Source organism: Lactuca sativa, chromosome 6 (assembly GCF_002870075.4).
Source record: "Lactuca sativa cultivar Salinas chromosome 6, Lsat_Salinas_v11, whole genome shotgun sequence".
Classification (NCBI taxonomy): domain Eukaryota; kingdom Viridiplantae; phylum Streptophyta; class Magnoliopsida; order Asterales; family Asteraceae; genus Lactuca; species Lactuca sativa.
Window position 1 is genome coordinate 56,544,866 of NC_056628.2, and position 20,980 is coordinate 56,565,845.

The window sequence follows — 20,980 nt, forward strand, 5'->3', positions numbered from 1 at the left end:
ATGGACGATATCATTAGTTTTTGCATATGTCATGTTTACCTTGATTCTATCATGGGTATTGTTGTATGAGTATGTTGATGTATTTGCAAACAAGAATTGGTGGAAACAGACAATTCAGACATTTGTTCTTCCCTCCATGAAAATCATATACAACGTCTGATTTTCAACAAACATTCAGTCAACTCCCCCATGCTGCACGTGAAGTGCTTTCCAACATCGGACATGCGCAATGGGCAAGACCCTATTTCCCTAAAATCTGTTGGAATGTAATGAACATTGATATTCCATAATTTATGTTGGTGTTATCGGTTAATCAACACAATGTATCGATAATAATGCTTACTGAGGCAATTTATGAGTACATTCAACATGATTTTGTTGACCACAGTTTCATGGGAGGTAAAATATCGTAAAATATTTAATTATTTTTTACTTGTACAATAACCGTAAATGATAATATTTACTTTTCAGGGAGTTTGAGTATCATACTCACCCCATATGCATAGATGACGCTTCAGAGGAGAATGCAAAAGTCTGTTCGGTGGAAAGCAACAAAAATCCCGCCTGAGATCCCATCTCTATTCTTGTCCGACTTTTTTCGAGTTTTTGATTTTAAAACAACTTCTCTTGTAGATCTGAACAGACATACATGTTCATGTGGGAAATAACACGATTTGGGTATAGCGCGCGGTCATGCTATTGTGGCACCACGTTATTCAGACATCACTGAATTAGCCGATATGGTTTAGATATATTACCGGACTGATGTGTTTCGAACTACTTACTAAACACAAAATGTGCACCATCTTCCCCCTCCATCTGAATGAGAAATATCATACCTATTGATGGTTGTTTTATTGCATATGTAATTGCAATTAATTATGTTTATAATCGATTTGTAGTGACTAACAAAATATTATTGCCCTAATATTTGTTACATATTAAAAAGATAGAAAAACATAATTTAGAAGTACCATAACCTTATTAAAGCTAAAAATAACAAAATACATAATTTAAAAATACATGACATCTTTTAAAAAATCTTAAGCATGTTCGTAGGAAAATCAACCCCGTTATGTTTATGTCTGTATTCCACCATTGCCAACTGCAAAATTACTTGTTCACTTTTTCGAATACTAAGAATTTTGTTTAGATTGTTTATCCTAAATAATCTTTTATTTTAAATTTATATTTTAACATTTATTTATTAAGTTTAGACGTAGGTTTTTACATAGATATCATGTACACCTAATATCTATAAAATTCACATAAACACACATACACACACACACACACACACATATATATATATATATATATATATATATATATATATATATATGAATAATTCACTTTTATTTATTCATAGAAAGTTTCAATCGTCGAACGACATACACATAGATTCATAACTATGCTTATCGAAAAATGCGGATGTTACAGTTATCTGCCCCTTAGGATGATTCCGTCTTGGAATCACTCATCAATAAAAATATGTGGATAGCGACTCTTCATATCGCTCTCTGTCTCCCAGGTGGGGTTTGGTCCCGCCAAATGTTTCCATCGCACCAACACTAAGTCAATCATCTTATGTCGTAATTTCTTCCTTTTGCAGTCATCGATTCCTTCAAGATCTTCTACCAACCGTTTATCCTCATCAATTCTTAATTTAGAAAGTGGGATCATATGAGGTTCCTCTCCAAGCACGTCCTCAAATAGAAAACATGAAAGGTGTTGTAGATACCTTCCAGTTCATGTGACAATTCAAGCTTGTAAGCTTTTTTCCCAATCTTTTGAAGTACTTTGAATGGACCAATAAATTGAGGACTTAACTTCCCATGTTTTATGAATCTGATAAGTCCCTTCCATGGAGATACTTTAAGTAACACTTGATCACCGACCTCAAACGTTACAGGTCGTCACTTCGTATCTGCATTGCTCTTCTAACGACTTTGAGGAGCTAGCATTCTCTCTCGGATGATTTTCACTTTATCAATGGTCTGTTGGACCATCTTAGGACCTGAAAAGTTTTTCTCTCCTGCTTCTAACTAATAAGATGGTGTACGACACTTCCTTCCATACAATGCTTCATAAGGACACATCTTGATGCTTGAGTGATAACTATTGTTGTAGGCGAATTATGCTAATGGTAGGTGATCATCCCAACTACCAGTAAACTCTAAAGCACATGCCCACAACATATCCTCAAAATTTTGGATAGTTCTCTCATGTTTTCTGTCTGTTTGCGGAAGATAGGCAGTGCCTAAACACAATTTCGTGCCCATTTCTTTTTATAGACTCTTCCAGAACCTGGAAGTAAATGGACCGTCTCTGTCTGACACGATTGGTAAGGGTACACCATGAAATTTGACAATCTTCTTCACGTAAATTTCTGCCAACTTCTCCATAGCTATGAAATGCGCACTCTTTGTCAATTTATAACCCAAATCATGTTGTGACCCTTTTTCATCCTTGGCATCTTGGTTATGAAATCCATGATAATGTCATCCCACTTACCCATAGGTGTCGGTAAAGGTTCCAAGTCTCCATACAGATTCTGATGTTGTGCTTTTATTCTTTTACAAGTCACACATTCAAGAACGTAAGTTTCTATATCGACTTAAACATCATGTTGATTCAGATATGAAGGTTAGAGACTTGGACTTATTGGATTTAGCTGAGAAAGATGCATTCTTGGTCCCTTTAAGAATTAAAGACTATATCTTGGTTGTTTGGACCATCCTAATGGATAAAGTTGGAAACTTTATCCATTATGAAGCTATTTAGGAACTAGATCTGAGGTTATGGGACTTGTTCTGAAGAGATTAAGCACTTAATAAAGATTTTGGCCTTTTGACTAGAAGTCATGACGTGACATAAGATGTATCACAACGCGACAGTGCGTAGAATCATGATTGTTTGTTGTTGCGTTCTCACGATGTGACCAAGGAATAGTCACGACGTGACGTTGACTTTGACTAAGCTGACCATTGACCTTGTTGACTGTGACCGTTGACTTTTTGACCAGTGTGATTTTTAGTCAAACATGGGTATAATTGAGTATTTGACTAAGGATTGGTCTTGGTTTGGTTTTATGAAGTTTTGGTTGGTTATTATGTTGCTGAGGTAGCTGTTAAGCTTCTGATGAGTAGTTCAAGTGAGTTTTCCTCACTATACTCGTGGGTCCTGGGTTGAAGGCACAAATGTCAGCCTACTAGATTATGTTATGTATCCTTGTTTATAGGATGTCGTTATTTTTGGGTTTTGTGTACTATAACACTCCTATGGTGCACATACTACCCTAATAGCTTTGGATCTAAGTTTTCTCTAGTTATACATGCAGTAAAATTTCCAAAACATGAAGCCTACAACTAGCATACAATTTTGACATATAAATCATAAAATCAAGTGAGAAGAATACTTCTTTATTCTAGCTTGTAGTTTTGGCCTTTCAAGATCTTAACACCTCAAGTGTGATGCCTCAGACTTTGAGAGAGGTTCTAGGTACTAAAATTCGGCTATAGTATCTCCAAGATTACTAGTGTCACCAATTTCAGGCTAAGGGGTATCATATATATAGTGTAGGAATCCAAGAGTCATGGGTAAACCTTAATCCATACACTTAGGTTATGATCCATATCTCATGTGGGCTAACTCTTCATGGACACTTACATAATCTTTTCCCATCATGGATCAATAGCCCAAACCATATATATATATATATATATATATATATATATATATATATATATATATATATATATATATATATATATATATATATATATATATCACTAATTTACATAATCAGTCCCCGTTAATTTAATTAGTCTCTTTTGATCACTAAATTAATTCTAAATTAATTCTTGATCAATACTAATTAAATATGATTTCATATTAATATATTAACAAATAATAAGTAACCTCTTTCTCAAATATCCATCATATCAGATTGTTCTGGTGAAGGCAATCCAAATGGACTATGCTACTCTCGGGTCAAGTACATACCAATTATAGTTATGAGTTTAGACACCTAATCCAACAGCTATGTAGTAGCGTTCTGTTAGATTAGTAAATCTGTATGATTACATGTACTTGCTGGTTATATGTTTATGTTATCTGTTGCATATGCTGACATAGTGCGGTTGGGTTGAGGTGGTCCTGCTTTGTGCTGAAGGCCAAGATACCTGGGGCGGTCCAACCGCCCCAAATAGGCTGTAGACCTTGAGAGGCGGTCTAGTCAGGTCGTATGCCCATACAACAATCAAGATAGGTTGTAGGTCTCGTGAGACGGTCCAATCAGGTTGAAAGCTAGTATATGCATGCTATTATCTGTTTGGCTGTGTGTGTTATTTTGGGGGAAACTCACTAAGATTTTACTTTTAGTTTAACTTCATGGTTTTAGGTACATCAGATGATCAGGGCAAGGCGAAGGCGTGCTTGTGCATATTATCCCTTGATATATTATTGATAAATGATTTTGGGATACTTTGATTTACGATTATGGCCTTTTTTTTGGAAACAATTCTTTGTATGACTTATGTCTTATAAAATGTATGACTTACTGGGATACTCTGATTTACGATTTTGACCTGTGTATATGCAAAATCCTCAACTTTCACCATACACAACACATGATAAATACTAATATCTTAATATTCCAACCTTTATCCAACATTAGAACAAAATAAAAATGTACTTTCTTATTTGACCATCTCTTTCATAATAATATTTATGAGTATATGTTTTTATCCATACACACTATATGACTTGCCCAAACATAGATTTCACTAAAATGTGATTATTAAGTGCATTTTGGTATTGGTCACAAATTGTCCTAATTTCATTACTTTGTAAGGACTTTGATCCTTCTAACAAATTTCATAAGTCCAAACAATTACATTAAGCTATCTTAACATCCTAAAAACTTACATCTTATGGATGCTACATGTACATCCTTATAAGTAGCCTTATGGTATGTACAAGTCCGATAGTGTGGAAATTTGCGATAAATTCCATTTTAGAGTTACATAAACCTTATAAGTAATCATTATGACTTATAGGTTAACACTCTAGAGAATTAAGAGAATTTATCACAAGGCTATCAAATTGAGTGCATAGTACTTTGAATACATGTAACATCATTTTCATATTTCGTTGCACTATAAGTATTTATGATATGTGTTACTTGTTTATATATGTTTTTCATTGTGCATCTTACATGTTAGTAGTTTTTGATAAAATACTTTTATAAAGAGGACACATTTTACAGTGTTTTTTCGTTTCTAATATATGTGTAAGTTTTAAAAATCATAATCATCTTGCATTTAGTCATATGGGTTATGGTTGAAATGACTAGTATGTTCCTGACACTTATAGAGACTTACATATCCATTTGAGATAGAGTTTGCGGGTGGCATTATAGAAAGACTTCATGAGACTTTAACGCCTTGTTCCCGAGTTTTTATTTAAATTCATTAAAGGAAAGGGAAGGAAAATTTTTACAAAAAGAAAGGGAGGTGAAAGAAAATATTCATTATTCTGTGTTCTCGAGTTCGAAGGAAATGAAAGGAAAGGAAAGGAAAATTTTTAGTTTTTGTGTTCCCGAGTTAGGAAGAAAAAGAAAATAAACTTAAAATTTTCCTTCCCCTCACTTTCTTCCCAAATCCGCCCAATTTGGGAGGAAAATTTGGAAGGAAAATATGACTCTAAAATCCTTCTCCTCCTCTCACTTTCCTTCCATTAATGAAACTCGGGAACACGATTTTCCTTCGACAACCCTCACTTTCCCTCCGTATCCTCCCATTTCTCTCCTTAAGTGGAACTCAGGAACAAGGCGTAAGTCTTGCAAAACTTTCATATGATGCATGTATGATTGTTTGGGTTTATCAAGTAGTTGAGATTTTAAGCCACTTAGTATGCTTTATGTTAACTTAGATTACATTTTATGGTTAACCATAATAACTAGAGAATTAATTAAAGACATAGGGGGACATATCAATTGTGAGACAAACATGACTTTTTGAAATTGGTAGGGATGTCAATATTATACATTGCATGTATTATATTCAAAACAATAATTTTGGTGAATTGGTACTTCCAGTTTAATTAAATATGTTTTTATCATAAATATATTATTGAATATTATTTCAAATTGGTCAATGCGAAGGTTGTTAAACTAAGCATACATGGTGTGTGGTCTAACTACTTTTATATCTTGCAGGCCCGACTCTGATGGTAGGCAACCCGGGCGGTCATCCATGATCCATGTCTTTAATGGGCCCAAAATTCTTAAAATGTATGTTTATATATATATATATATATATATATATATATATATATATATATAAAAGAAAAATTAGTTTATGTATGTCTCATGGAAGCCTAAGTAAGCCTAACTTTAAATCAATCCAACAAAACATAATTAATCAGCCCCAAAAAAATGCACAACAACGTGAAGTCTATGAACCAATATTTTAAAAACTGGTTTGAACTGGTCGGTCGAACCGGTTGGACCGAAAACCAGGAGAGGGAGCCGTTCAATTATCACCGGTTTAAATTGATTTCTGAACCGGATTGAACCGACCAGTTTTTAAAAAAACCCGATTGAACCGGTCAAAATAAACCGATTAAATAAAATAAAAACACATGAAAAAGAACAATTTACATAATAAACATTGGTGACTTTTTTCAAATCTATTTAGTTTTTTTTTTTTTTTTTTTTTTTTTTTTTTTTTTTTTTTTTAAATAAAAACATATGGTAAATGTTATGAAGTTTTTTGATGTGTTTGTATCATCTAAAACTATATTTCGTTTCAGTATTATACTTTATTTTCTTTTTGAAATATATGAATTGATGTAAAACACTAAAAATATGGTTATGTGTTATTTTTAATATATTTGGATTCATCTGCAACTTATTTTATATGTATTTTTAAAGTTTGAACTTGTAAACATCAAATTCATAATTTATATATTATATATGTGTATGAAAATAGAAAAAAAATAAGAAAAGTATAGAAATCGGTTCAACGACGGTCGAATTTGAAGCCGGTCACGAACTAGATAAACTGTTTTTTAAAACATTGTTGTGAACTAAGTGTGTGCGTTCACGAATCGAGATCCACAAGGCGGGAGAATGAATCGACGGCCTCAAACTTGTGTATCGACGTCCTCGTTACTTGCTGTCATCGTTAATCGATATCATAAGGTCAAAATTGCATCAGTTCTCTCTCTCTCTCTCTCTCTCTCTCTCTCTCTCTCTCTCTCTCTTTTAGTCTCGCCTTCCACCCTTTCCTTAATCTACTGCTCACTTTCGTTCGAAGATTCATTCAACCTCGATCAGAAATTAGACTACGAGTAATATAGACCATAATATTTGGTTTCGATTGAATACAAAATACCGACGAAGCGACCATCGATGATCATTAGGAGATAAGGACATCAGGTTAGCTTTTGCTTATTTTGTCAATTCTTCCCAAATTTGATTTCTAATTCACGTTCTTGTCAATCTGATAACTGATCAAATGCTGAAAACTTACAACTTTTTTTTTCCTGATTATGTTTGTGTATCAGATTTTTGGAGACTTGATTGGAGTCGATCTTCATTCTTTATTACCTCCACGTTTCAGATTGTTTAGTTAACAAAGTAGTATCTTTGTAAATTTTTGATTCAGAAGTTTTAATCATGTTCTAAATTTTCTAATCTTTGTTTTTTTAATTTATTATGCAGTTGGAGCTTTCTTTGAATTGAATCTGTTCTGCAACTTTAAGAAAGAAATTAGAAATCAAGTGTAATCTTTTCCTTTAACCAGTAGTGTTTTTTTTTTTTTTTTTGACAATCTACAATGTTTCCTAAAAGACATTTATCGGAGGCCAGAAAAAGAGAAACAAAAAATTGCCGATGCTTTCATTCAAACTCAAAAAAGATATATTCATAGCTTTTTTTAAACCATCAAGTCTATCTATTTTGAATGAAAATGATGCTAATTTGGATGACAAAAATACTAATTTAAATGAATGTATAATTATTTTTAACCACAGAATTTCGGATTTGCTCGATAATCAATCAAGAGATATTTTAATGGAATATATCATCTTATTAACCATTCCTGCCATCGTTGCATTTGCATAGAGAAGTCTTTCAAATATGAAGTTATTGTAGAATTATCTAAGGTCATCCATGTTGTAAAAATGTTGAATGGTTTGACAATATTATATATAGAGAAAGATATCTTAGATACAATTGATCTTGATATATTACTAATGATTTCATATCAAAAAATGCTAGGTGGAAAATTTTTCTTTAATTAAATTATATGTTTTCGTAATTTTGTGGCTATATATGTGTTTTTTTAATACCAATAGTGAACTTTATAACTTTTGTAACGATCCATTTATTTTTAAACTAATTTTTATTATGTTTATGATTTTGAGAGTCCGTTTTTACTTTTTTATATTTGGACCGAACTTGATATCTTGTTTAACTATCCAATATTATTATTCAATTTGTTGCTTACATTCACAATAATTTTAATTCATATTTAATATCACAACGTATATTAATATCATTAATGTCAACAATCTTCAAATGACACTCCAAATATCCGTGAATATTCCTTTTAGTTAATTACGTATATATCGTCAATTAGGTGTAAGACCAATGTATTATATGGATAATTAAAAAAATTAAATATAAATGTATAAATATTTAAGAACTTTGGATTTATAAGAAAAATAAAAAAATAATGAATTATTAAAATTGATTTTTTTTTTATCTTTTAAATTTAAATAAATAAATAAATAAAGTTAATGAGCTTTAATTTGGAAATTTTGATGTAAGAATGTAAGTCTATTAATGAAATTGATATTTATTTATTATTATATTTATTGTAATTATTAAATTAAAGTATTATGTGGAATTAATTAAAATAGAAAACCCCATAAAATGACATGTGGAAAAAAAATTAATTGAAAATAACAAAAAAATGACATTTGACAAATTGAATTAGAATGTAACATATGACCAAAAAAACCTTCATGTATTAGAATATATTTTTATATTAATTCGTCCAAATAAAAAAAAGAGGTTATGTTCCGAAATCATAAAATTGTGGTTGTTGGATTTATTATTTAGCATAGTTAAAAGAAAGTAAATACACAAGAAACGCACAAGGAGAGATCAATCCCTGATACCTCGTGGCATGAGGTGACATTCATTAATGAACTAACATATGACTTTTGGTTGTGATTCCTACAATTATTTTCATAATCAAGTCTGCCTGTGAGGTGGGTTCATTATAATACGGGATATATATTTCAAAATAATATATTGTATCTTCTTATATATACTTTATATATGACAGCATAAATACCATATATGATGTTACACATGACATATGAGACTTATAAATGCTATGATCAACATTTTGATTAAACAAAATTGTGTCGTGATGATTTCATGAACTTGTCTTATTCATATCATATGGATTGTAGGATGTTTTATAGACTTCAATGTTGACTATATATTGTGATGTAGAGGTCAAGTTTTGACCTTCTTGTCGATATTAGCTTAAATGCGTGTGGATACATTCCGCTAAGGATGCACTTGGGCAAGTGTGTGACAATAACCACTTTCTAAAACACTTGTTAATTCATTAAATTGGGGGCAATCACGAGTGTTCTTATGGACTTTAATAGTTGTAATGAAGGTGAGGGCAAGTTGATTTTGTTAATCTCCTACCTAGGTGTCATCAATATCCAACAAGTGGTATGAAGGTAGTGGGAGATAGATGTGAAATGGTACCGACTTGTTTTTCTCCATATCGTGTACCAATTATAATTGTTAAATCATTAAATCGGGATTGGCTCATTAATGTCGTTTGTCCGTAAAACTCATTAAAGATCTGGATCTACTTGTTATTTTTTTCCATATTTTGTTAATAAATAACTAAAATAATAATATATAAAATAAAAGTATATTATAAAAAAGCTCGGGAGCTTAAATGAGCCCGTAAGTGCAAGCTCGAGATCAAACTCGTTTGTTAAATGAGCTTTATTCTAGGTCTGAGCTCATGCTCAGGTTCACCAAGGCTCAACTCATTTCGAGTTTTTAATGATTCAATATCGGATAGCTCGAGAGTAGCTCGACTCGTTTACATCTCTAACTATGAAGACTATCAGTTGTATCTTGGTAACATGTATCTCAAGTCGAAAGAACTAGATGATGAGTTTTTAATAAGGAAAATAAGATTATGTTTAGTTCATGAATGAAGTATTTTTAAGTAACATGTTAAAGACATTATCTCAACCGAATTTTTCAAATTTTCCAATAAATCAATAGATTTAATTATGGAAAAAGAAAATATGAAATAAATTATATTTGATAATTATCGGATTACATTCCACTTTTATAAAAAAAAACATTCAAATGAACGAATGTTGTGCAACGTGTCTATTGGCCTTTTTTACTTATTGATATTTGCCAAGTGTTAATTATAGAGCTTTTTCTTTTTCTTTTTACAAGTTATCTGGAAAAAAAATGGATAAGTAAATAGGGGTCTTTTGTGAAAGTCCTTTTTCAAAAATTACAAAAAGAAGGTATTACATTCTAGAAAATAACTATACATTATATTAATCCTAAACCAACAAATATTTATATTGGCCCTAATTATTTTGTTCCAGCAAGTTGGTGTACCTAACAATTACTATGATAATTTTTTTAACCTCTCCTACTTTAATTCTAAACCACTCACGGTGTATATGTAACTTCTGATTTATGTCCCTTATATGTTAGTGTGGTTGAAAGTATGGATCACTTTTTTTATTTTTTATTTTTATTTTTATTTATTAATTTATTTTTTATAACTTTGAGATAGAGGTTTGAAGATGCTGCATCTGGTCGATTTGGGGCTTGAGTTGATATGGTCCTTAGTCTGTCTACACACTGTTTTGGTCGATTTGGATGATATTCAAATCAACTTTTTCAGATAGTTAAAATATAGATCGAAATGTGTTTCGTTTGATGCGTTTGATTGATGTTGGTGTTCTACTTTTCTCTAACTGTATTTTGTAATGTTCTACTTTTCTCTAAATGTGCTAGTTTGTTACCCTGATCATCACATAAAGTGCAAAAAGCAGATTAAACAACTCCTCTATTTGTTGGATGTTCGTAATTAGTTGCTAACCTGTAAAGATTAATATTCAAACCAAATTTACTTGGTTTTAATTGGAACTAATTAATCTGTTCCCACTAAATAGGTGTACCTAACAGGCTAACAATGAGGATATTTAATTTCTCTATTGATAATTTTGTTTGTTAACATTATTTGTACATTCAAAGCTAAAAAGTCGTACTTAGAAGTCATTAAGGAGTTGATAATTTCGTTAACCATTTAAAACTACTATTTTTCTAAGCTAATTCTGCCATTTATAACTAAAAGCTGATTTTTATAGCAAACGTTTGCAACAACTATTTACGTATTTTTAAAAATACGAAAAATTAAATATCTTTCTATATTTTCTTTCTATTATCTTCCTACCCATATTAAATAAATGATGACAATTGAATTAAAATATCATACATTTCATTAAATATATCATTAAAAATATTAAAAATATTAAAAATGACACATGTCAACATTTGATATGATAGGAGGATAAAGATGGATAAAATGTAGAAGTAAAATGTAGGAGAATATTTAGGTGTCGTTTGTTTTTTCGAAACGAAAATGTTTGAAGTTTGCGAATTACCTCTGCAACTCTCTGTAGCAAAAGAGGGGGACCAAACGGTTGCAGCATGTAATACAAAGTCTGTTTGTTTTTTATCCTCTTCATACTGTTGCAATAAGTTAAAGTAAGGTGTGAAGATGTTTGAAACAGAGGGTCAAGTGTTGCGCCACGTAGCACACGCACAACAGTTTTTAAGTCAGAAATTTTCTGAAAAACAAACAGTTGCGAAGGACAAAGTGTTATGTGTATGCTGCACGACACAACAATAAATGGTCAGTAATGGTTTTGTTTAGAAAAAACAAACATCTTAATTTCTTTATCAATCACACTTTCACATTCAAAGTAGGAGCGTATTTATTTATGTTATGTTTAATCAATCCTTTATCAATTCACACTTGTATCACACTCAAGTAGTAGCGTATTTATGTTATGTTTGAACACTCATATTTTTAACATACTTAGGCATACTTTAATTTCTTTGTGTAGAAATAAGATAAAATATATGATAACATGACATATTTAATATTTTTTTCCCTCGTTCCTTGCCTCTTTGTTTCTAATATAATTCCCCAAGATGATATGTAAAATTAATTAAAAGCCAAAAGGTTTCAAAATTCCTATCAACTCGAACAAAACCCAATTAAATAGTATTTTTTGAAAAAAAAAAAAAAATCGAGAGATAACATCTAACATTATGGTTTCTTTTTTTTGTTTCATATCCGTTCATCCATCTTTGGTTATTTAAGACTATCATAGATATCATAATCATCTAGACAATCCTAATTATAACATTTATATACGATGGATTCAATCAATTTCTTAATATACACTACAAAAAAGAAAAAAATCAACAGCGGCGACATACCCGACGTTACTGCTATAGCCCTGATTTTTTGTAGTGATATAATAGAGGCAACAATGAAAGAATATATTATTATTATTATTATTATTATTATTATTATTATTATTATTATTATTATTACTTTAAGCTATAAACATAATGTTTTTAAAAATGGTAACAACTAGCTTCTAGATACTTCTGAATTTACAGATCTATTAGAAGTGAGTGACTTAATGGCACATGCATATATAGTGTCAATTGGCCATGGGTCTATAATAATTTATTTTTACTAGGTTATTGCTAGTCATTTTATATATAATAATTCAGTCGTTCAAAAAACTAAAACTAAAGGCATGCAGAGTATATATCTTCTTCAGGGTAGGTTTCCTTAAGATGGTAGGGGCAAATTGCAGGTTAGTTGTAAAATATAATAATTCAGGAACTATCAATTAATTATTGAGTATTACCTCTTCGAATTTTTCTTAATTTGACCTTTTAAATAATTATATCCAAATTGTTATTATACAAATATTTATCTTCTTTAGTATAAATAATAGAAAATACTGTAGCTTCTAACCACAAGAGATTATGGCCAGATTAGGAAACTTATAGATAAAATAGCAAACGTAGTTGACACTTTATGTTCAAAGACTCAAAGTTACGTGTTCTTGAAAGTATAATCTTTTCTAAAAATCTATTTTTTTTTAACAATGATTCCATCCATTGTAATATGGTTTTCTCATATCTTTCTAAATCCAAGATTTTGATTTATTGCTCATCTTGATCCTAGTTGCGTGTGACCTTAATATATATGGCCTTATAGCTTAATGAAGACCAGGACCTAAATCTTAAATAGCTTTTCACGTAAAAAAATAAATAAAAAGTTTGATCTACCGATCGACGTTGTTTTGGGTACCATATATGATATAGACATGTTAGGTTTGCTACTTGGCATCCTTTCTGAAAAACACTCTATATAAATAATAATTATGGAGTATTATTTACCGAAAAAACAAAAGTAGTACATTCACAAAAAAAAAAGTAATAAAAAAAATACCCCAAACAATAATTATACCTGAATATTTCACAGTTGTACTGATTGTTGACCACGGTTAAAACGCATACATAAAACTATCGGTCCCCATGGATTTTATGGAGTGTTAACAGTGGTATGGGCCATATTAATTACGAGGGCCATTTCAATCTTTAAATGGCGTAATTAAACTTTATGTTTGTTGGTCGATTAGAGTTATTTTCATGACAGTCAGATTCCAAAATGCAAGAAAAGTGGCTTATTATAAAGATTATATTACAAACCTACATTAGAAAAGAAGGAATCCCAATCCCAAGATGGCCTTAATCTTTTCATTTGTGTGGTTCATTTCGAAAGCTTGTAAGTAGACCTATCAATAGAGCGGGTTTGAAACAAATCATCATTGATCCAAACCCTTTAAAAAATTAAAAAACATGACCCGTGCCACTCTAATAAACTCAGGGTTTTGAATAATCGAATCCATACGCGTATCCACCGAATCAATGAATACCCGACCTATTAACCCGAACCTTTTACATTGCTAAAATTTTACAATTTTGATGTGTGCCACAAAGTAATATTTATCAAAAAAGATGAAATGTCCGGTTAAACAAGATATATATATTACTTACTACTCAAAATCCAATACAATATGAATTACATTTTATTAGACATAGAGTGGGTATGGATCATTCGATTCGCTCTACTTATAACTCGCCCCATATATATATATATATATATATATATATATATATATATATATATATATATATATATATATATATATATATATATATATATGGGGCGGGTTAAGATTCAGTATATCTACAAGAGAAGAGAACTCTAAGTAAGTACCCGAAGAAAACCAACGCCTATTCCGGTCAGGGATAAGAGGTGGACGGAGGGAGCCAATGCATGGAACCCGATAAATTTCTTTTCCTCCTTATCGTCACGCTAATACATCCATAAAATAATACAATTTAGTGAGTTAGTGATTACACTACTCACACTATGTGCTAGGCAAATCGCCTTTCCCCGTCGCAAGTAATACGATTAGATCGGATCCCAAAACCTCGATTAAGAGTGTTTAGCCATAAGTCTTCATGAGCCTTTCCTTCCGTGATCTTCGTTCTGAACTGTCCTCAAATCTTTCCAAAGCCGGAGAGCGAATCTCTCCAGTATAAAGATAACTTAGTAGGAACGACTCCCATCTTATGGCTTTCCGATACTCTTACTCCTACCCAATTTTCCAGACTGCATCATAGGGATGTAGGTCGACACTCAGATAACCAATATCCGAGGCGCGGGAAAAATTATTGCCTATTATAGTAAGGATAGATACGTCTAGAGTTAACCATCGTCTCTCATCGGCTTGTGTTCCTTTTCGTGTAGGAAAAACCATGCCTCCAAAGAAATGTAAGAAACCTGCTGTCAAGACACCGACTCTCCTATTCGATGAAGCTACGTTTCAAGCTGCAGTCTCAGCAGCCGTAGCAACTGTCATGGCTCACATGAATGCTAACAATGCCAATGTTAGCGGGAGCCCTATCGAGATTTTTGATCCTAGCAATGGACGGAAGCAACCAACACCTGCATACCCAGCCACCCAAGAACCTCAACCAAATCCACTGAAGAGAAAGTTCAAGAACGAGGAGGGAAGTACCTCGACTCAAAGGCCTTCTGAAGGGCAAAAAGCTGAAGTGGTCAATACCTCCGTCAACACTTCCGCCTCGACTCCAAGAAGACCATACCTAGGAAACCTTCCCCGTTGCAGCAAGTGTAGCTACCATCATCATGGTATCTGTCGAGAACTCTTTTGCGTTAGGTGCAATAGGAAGGGGCATACCTCTCGTACTTGCAGAGCCCTGGTTGAGTTCATTACATCAACCACCAATGTTGGGACCGGTCCAATATGCCACCTATGTGGTGAAATTGGGCACTTCAAGAGGGACTGCCCAACTGAAAGAAATGACAAAGGCGAAGGAGAAGGTTGATCCTAATGCCTAGGGGAAAGCATCAATGAACCCGGTAGAATTTTGGTACGTCTCTCGATCCTAAGTAATTAACCGAAAACATTAAATGATTAATCCTAATTGTAATTACTCTCTCGTTAAAAGTGAAAGTTGCAGCGCTGTTGTAAAATTCAAAAATCCATCAGGTAAAGCTATGATGGCTTGATATATTCGTTAAGGCCATTTATAATTAAGATTGATAGACCTCGAGTAAGTGATGCCGCCTCATCTCCCGTTCCTTGTTTGGTTGTGGATTTAGGGCGGAGTTGCTCAGTCACCAGTCCTTGTAATCTTAATTATGCATGACTAGTGTATACTAGGCGATTATAGAGAGGCCTCGTGAGGAATCCATTTATGAAAAGTACACTATTCCAAAACATCAGGACCCCCTATAGTCCGCGTCGATTCTATCGGTCCAAGTATCCACGATAGAGATACCATGGACGAAACTCGAGACACTAAGAACTTGTGTGCTCTGTTCAGCACGTGGTCCTATTAATCTTCATTCCATATCGTGTCGATGTCTGTTAAATTCGACACTGCCGTCAATCATGGTTCGACTTGGTACGACCATGCAAAAATTTATAATGCTGTGTAAAGAGAACTTTCACCATAGTTTATGCGTCAAATAAAGATTCTTCCGAACCTAATAAGAAAACCTAATGCGAACTGCCAGTCGTCTCTCTTATCCAAACCTTCCGAAGTACTCAAGAAAAGGATACCACGCGCCGTTAACCAACCTCTCCTTAGACAGATAGAACCCGAAGCGAAAGGCACCGCAGATATCCCAGAAGGCAATAACCGCCCGAGGCCTACTCAGTAGATCCCCCAGAAAGACCCTCAACACCTCACAATCAGGTTTGTGAATCAAGAGAAGGAACTCATGGGATTAACTTACTGCTACTGAGTATATGCATTAGAGTGGTATATAATTTAGATCAATAAGATTTAAGATGTGTGCTTCCTCCCTACTCCCTGTTCCTCGTTGGGTTGTGGGTCTGGGGTGGGGCCACACAACTGAACATCCCGTCGATCTCAATTATATACAACTTGCATACACCGGGTATTAGTGATTAAGCCGAGTATGAGCTCTACCACGGACCTTATAATAAGACCCTTCATCATAGGGGAAAGGATGAAGGAGTCAAGAAAACCGTTGTGGGTTGAGCTACTAAAATGACCACAGATCCGAAATCTGTTGTCATCCCGGTCATGCCAACATAGTAGCTAACACCCTCGGTTAGGAAAGTAACTCAAGTCATAAGCGTCAAGGACATTGACTACGACCATCCATTCGCGCTTAATCCCACGAATTAAGCATCTCAGCAGAGATCCCGAAAACCTGGAAGCTGTGATAGGTTAAACTCTGAGAAGAGTGGATGAGGAAATTAGAAGTTCCGAGTGACGGAACCCTGTACTCTCTAGATTTAATCTAGATCGAGGAAACTCTGAAACACCGGAAGAGTAGTTGCAGAAGATACTCGCACTGCTCAGGCACTTCGTCCATCGCGTTACAGACGAGTAGTGCCTAGGACACACCGCCTCCTCATGCGAGAGAAGTCACCATCACCCTATAGACGAATCGACCGCATTCATCGAAGTGAATACTAGAATGCTAAGAACCACAAGATGACCTCCGCAACCAAGAATACTTGAATAAAGTAAAATGGTATGTTGCGTTAAGCCTTATAACCCAGATCATGAAGGGATTGTAGACTCGACACCAGTCTAAGTGTTAGTCGATAGGTTATACCAGAACGCGCACTTCCCACGAACTGGAAAGAGTCGACACCTTAGAGAATGAGGCATGTCTTAGAAATTCGTTGGACTACTAGGTGTTCCAAGAATAATATCTCAACAGAAATAGTAGAACCACCTCCCGAGATAGCCCAACACTTCAGAAAATCTCTAAGGGCTAAGTTAGCCCTGAACAGAGACTGCTATCCATGAAACAGCAAAGCAAGTAAGAGTATGATTCTTTCCAGTTAGGAATCATATTGTGAAAGCGTCAATTAGATGATAATGAAAATTTAAATCTTCTAAGCATCGTCTGGTAAAACCCCCCTATCTCACCGACCTCGAGAGTTTCTGTTAGAAACGCCTCAAGAGTTAGAAGTGCAGGTCCATTTTGCACTAGGTCGAGATAGATGTCACGTAACCAATAGAGGCCAGAACGTAGCCGATACATCCGATGATCCAGAAAACCTCCGAGAGCCAATCAGTAGGAAATACGAATCCGAAGATAACCTGAACCTTCTAAGAACCAACCCGGGAACTACACCCTCAATGAGGGAGAACTTTTGGAACTTCAAAATGGCGATCACGCCAGTGATGATCTCACCATAGAAGTACATTATGTTCTAAGTACTAAAGCACCCTATCTTCCCAAGAGCTTAGGACCACCGGAGATGCTTGAAAAGAATCGATCCAGCTTCCGTCAGACCTTGACTACTTTTGGAATTCCGTGAAATCCATCCAAACCTATCCACGTCTTAGACTTGAGAAAGTGCTTGTCCGTCGCGACTCTTGAAACCCCACTTGTCAAGATCGAAACCAATGAGAGCTTAACTTCGTAGAAGGACCTATAGGGATCATGGATCGAGAGGTCAAGCAACCAAAGCAAATCCGCTTTCCGTTGACCCCTTTTGAATTTGCATTTTTGACCCCTTTTGAATTTGAAAAACATTTTTGACCTTTGAAATGGTTTTAATACACTTGAAATCCCCTGTTTTACAGAAAGTTGCATTTCCAGCCCCTCAAATTTAAAAATCTCGCAAATTGAAGCTTATTGGGCTGAAAAGCCCATTTTAGCCCATTAAGTTCAAAATTTACATTTTAAGCCCCTAAAAAATGTTGATATTCAGAAAAATTGTTATAGAATTTGTTTGGACCCTTTTTAACCTCCAGAAATTATAATTTGTAATTTTGGGCCCTTAGTTTTGTATTTTTGACAATTTAAGCCCAAAATTGGGTTTTATGTCCAAATATGTTCATCCTAACCAAATGAACTATTTTTCTTGACTTGATTAGTGTAAAATGGTTTAAGTTATGTTTATTTCATTCCTCATGTTTTAGATCTCGGTTTTTGGGTACTTTTTGGATAACATATTCATCACAACACATAATATCACACACAAACATGCATCAAGTCCCACATAGCATACATTTACTCATAGATCTACACATTTTCTTGTATTCTCCCCCATAAAAACTCATAAAAACCGAAAGAAAGGGGGTATGAAACTCACCTTGGGTGAGGTTTCGGTTTTTGGAAGGAAAAATGAGAAGAATTCGGCCCTAGCAACCTTTCTTGGAAGATCTCGAACTTGGATGCCTCTAAGGTGTTAAATCATAAGTTTGAATGAATTAAGAGATGATTCTTGAATGGAATGAAATAGCTAGCTTATGGATCTAAGCAACATCTTACCTTAGATGATGATTTTTATGGAAAAATCCCTTGAACACCTCTTAGATCTCGAAAATATGGAGAGGAAATGAGAGAGTTTCTTGAGAGAATTGTGAGTGAAATGTGTGTGTGTATGCTTGGATTCGGCCGAGAGCAAGAGAGAGAGAGAGAGAGAGAGAGGAGAGAAGAGAGGTTTTGAAGTGATTTGCATGAAAACATGAGATGACATGGATGTTTGAAGTGTAAAACCTAGATATCTTCCATATAAAGATGAGGTGTCATGCAAGAAGTCAACTTCGTTGGGCTTGGGCCGAGAATTGGAGAGGAAAAAGAAAAGAATTGGGCCTTGTATGCTTAAGCCTTTTTCATGGTTATGTTAAGTGATGTTTGGTCCAAATAAATATAAATGGGATTTTTATGACGTATTAGGGCTAAATTAGGTTAATTATGGCCCAATATGGTTCATTTAATTAATTTATTTCATTCTAGGCCCAATATGGCCCAAAATATTGAAATAAATGGAAGCGGGTCCAGTTAGAGCCCATTCAAGAGTTATAAGCCCAATATGGTCAAATTGGAAGATTATTGGTCCATTGGGCCCAATAAGGAAGTCCTAGTCCAAAATGGACTTAAACAAGAACTTCTAGGGTTTCCAATTGCTTATTGACTACTTGAAATGCGTGTATGAGGTGTTTGATTGAAATTCTGTTGTCATAGAGTAAGCATCATACATGCTCTCATGTCTTTGATTCATAATTTGGCTTAAGTGTTGTAGTTAAAAGGCACAAAAATTTCTAGTTGTGACATCATCCCCCCGTTCGAGGGAATTTCGTCCCGAAATTCTTTTGAAAGCTAGATTTGAGAATGCTAGAATAGGTGAGGGTACTTTTGCTTCATTTGGTCTTCGCGTTCCCACGTGAATTCTGGCCCACGCTTCACGTTCCACCATACTTTCACGATCGGGATGCGACTTTGTTTAGTACGCTTCACCTCCCTGTCCATGATTTCGACTGATTCTTCAACGAACAGGAGATTCTCGTTGATTTCAATCTTGTCAAGGGGAATGACGAGAGTTTCATCTGATAGGCACTTCTTTAGATTGGAAATATGGAACACGGGGTGTACACTGCTTAGCTCAGCGGGTAGCTGCAGTTTGTACGCCACTGGACCTATTCGGGCAACGATCTCGAAAGGTCCAATGTATCGTAGGTTCAGTTTTCCCCATTTTCCAAAACGAATGACCCCTTTCCAGGGTGAAACTTTTAACAGAACTCGATCCCCGACCTGAAACTCTAAGGGCTTTCGACGTTTATCAGCGTAGCTCTTTTGTCGGTCGCGCGATGCTTGTAGTCGAGCTTTGATTTGAACTATCTTTTTCGTGGTTTCACGTATGATCTCCGGTCCCGTTACCGTCTTGTCTAATGTTAGTTCCCTTGCTAGCTGGGTGTCGCCCACTTCAGGCCAACACAACGGTGATCTACACTTACGTCTATATAGCGCTTCGAAAGGAGCGACTTTGATGCTCGAATGGTAGCTGTTGTTATACGAGAATTCAACTAAGGGTAAGTGGGTATCCCAAGACTTCCCAAAGTCTATCACACATGCGCGAAGCATGTCTTCGAGCGTTTGGATGGTTCATTCGCTTTGACCATCCGTTTGTGGGTGATAAGCGGTGCTCATGTCGAGATGGGTTCCAAGTGCTTTCTGAAGTGATTGCCAAAAACGTGAAGTGAATCTACTGTCTCTATCCGAGATTATAGACACTGGTACTCTGTGAAGCCTCACGATTTCTCGGATGTATATTCGTGTCAGTCTCTCCATCTTGTAGGATTCTTTTATTGGCAGGAAATGGGCGGATTTCGTCAGTCGGTAAACTATTACCCATATAGTGTCTAATCCGTCCGACATCTTGGGTAGCTTGGTCACAAAGTCCATGGAAATCCCTTCCCATTTCCACTCGG

General features: G+C 34.4%; 1 long non-coding RNA gene across 2 annotated transcripts; it reads left to right on the top strand.

The window, feature by feature from the left end:
• The first annotated feature begins 6,763 nt into the window (after positions 1-6,763).
• Positions 6,764-8,379, top strand: LOC111905477 (uncharacterized). Of its 2 annotated transcripts, XR_002854875.3 has the most exons (3): positions 7,060-7,444; positions 7,573-7,645; positions 7,730-8,379. It is a non-coding gene; the product is annotated as an uncharacterized LOC111905477 (long non-coding RNA). The 2 variants fall into 2 exon arrangements; XR_006183889.2 differs by lacking the exon at positions 7,730-8,379 and having other exon boundaries at positions 6,764-7,444; positions 7,573-7,702.
• The last annotated feature ends 12,601 nt before the right edge of the window (positions 8,380-20,980 follow it).